This window comes from Somniosus microcephalus, unplaced genomic scaffold (assembly GCF_052327205.1).
Source record: "Somniosus microcephalus isolate GS21.2 unplaced genomic scaffold, FLI_Smic_1.0 scaffold1821, whole genome shotgun sequence".
In the NCBI taxonomy this organism is placed as follows: Eukaryota; Metazoa; Chordata; class Chondrichthyes; order Squaliformes; family Somniosidae; genus Somniosus; species Somniosus microcephalus.
The window spans coordinates 17501-19235 of record NW_028227008.1 but is presented as its reverse complement, the minus strand read 5'-3'; the positions used below and the strand labels follow the sequence as shown (position 1 = coordinate 19235).

Below are 1735 nucleotides of genomic sequence, written 5' to 3'. Positions count from 1 at the left end.
CGTTCAGCATGGACTTTTGCGGTTCAATGACAGGCAGAGAAAAAAAGAGAAGATGGCGAGATGGGGAGGTGTCCTGGCTTGACTTCGATGCAACAAAAAGCCTGGCCCTCTTTGCTTTTCTAATTCTGCTGCCTACTGACGCCTCCGCCTCATGTCTTTGCTGTTCGTTGGCTTCCCCCTGTGTGACCTTGGCCTGCGGCCCTTCTTTCGACTTCCGTCTCTTCCAGTCTTGTGCATCATCGCTTACCTTGTGCCGAGCCTATCTCTCAACCTCTCTCTCTCTCTCACACGCAAGCTCTGCTGCTCCCCTCTTCTCGTCCGGATCGGACAACAATGGACTTTGCCACCGTCTTGCAAGCATTAACACCGCAGTCGAATTGAAGGGAGCTTCTGCGGGCTCGCGTGCTGCCTGGCGGCTCGTCGTCGGGACCTCGGCGAACGGCCACTGTGAGCTCTGCTGGGATTTGAACCGGTGATGCAGGCCCGGCTTTCTTTTCCCCCCGTAGTGCAACTTTGGTCGATCTAGTCACTCTCCCTTTACCGGTACAGGGTACCTAGACGCTTCTCCACTCTGGCTCCCGCGAGCTGTTTGGGGGGCGGCGGTTTAAAGACTCGAGTGTCTGTTTGTCGGTGTCGAGAGCTTGTTAGCAGCCAGCAGCAAGCAAGCCAGCAGCAGCAGCAGCAGCCAAGTTGAACGTTCGAGAGAATGTACCTGCCCGTCCACACGGATTTCTACCCCCCACAGTGGGGTGTTTTCACGCGGTCGGCTTGTACCCCACTCAGTTCGTTTTTCTGGCCTTGTTGTCTACTGTCATGTTTGTTTGTCTTGTCTGTCTGCCTGTCACTCTCTCTCTTCTCCCGGCAATCGGTGGCAGCAGAGACCCTGCCTCTGTTGGCCGTGGTGCGTGTCGGACGGTGGGCTCAGGCGTTTGACCCCGATGCGTGTCGCTCGCGAGCGCCCTGACAACAAAATCTCGGTGAAACCCTTGTCATTTGATGATCGACTGATACACACCTCCGGGCCGTGCCAAGGATGGGGCTTCTACCAACCCTCTATGCGTGGGCATAGAGGGAGAGAAGCGTTGGGCGGTCCGGGCTTGGGACCCTCCGGGGAACAAAACACCAAGCCTTAAAAAAAAACGCACAACTCTTAGCGGTGGATCACTCGGCTCGTGCGTCGATGAAGAACGCAGCTAGCTGCGAGAATTAATGTGAATTGCAGGACACATTGATCATCGACACTTTGAACGCACTTTGCGGCCCCGGGTTCGTCCCGGGGCTACGCCTGTCTGAGGGTCGCTTGACCATCAATCGCACTTGCCTTGCCATCGTGTGAGGTGAGAGCGCGGCTGGGGTGTCGCAGAGGCCTAGTCCTCTTTGTCCCCCTAAGTGCAGACCTAGAGTTTCTCCTCCCAATGGAGAGTTTGACCCGTGCCGTTTGGGAATGTTATGTTCGGCGTCTCCTCAGGGAACGTCGGCACCGCTTAGAGGCCAGCTTTTTCCAGCACGGCTGTCGTTGGGTTGCAAAAACGATTGACCGCGTCGGTGTTGGGACTGTTGAGCCTCGCCCTAGGCAGGGTTGTCTCTCTGAGTGTTGGATAGAGAGAGAGAGAGAGCATACAGAGAGAAGACGTTGGCAGTTCAAGAGGTGAGGTCGTCGTCTTTGGCTGCAGTTTTGTTGGTTTGGAGCGGGGAACAGCTTGATGTAGTGACGCGGGCCCCTTGATGTGCTGTG

At 56.2% G+C, this 1735-nt stretch overlaps 1 non-coding gene across 1 annotated transcript; it reads left to right on the top strand.

The window, feature by feature from the left end:
• Positions 1 to 1145: 1145 nt before the first annotated feature.
• Positions 1146 to 1299, top strand: LOC147080256 (5.8S ribosomal RNA). Its single transcript, XR_015077427.1, has one exon. It is a non-coding gene; the product is annotated as a 5.8S ribosomal RNA (ribosomal RNA).
• Positions 1300 to 1735: the final 436 nt, after the last annotated feature.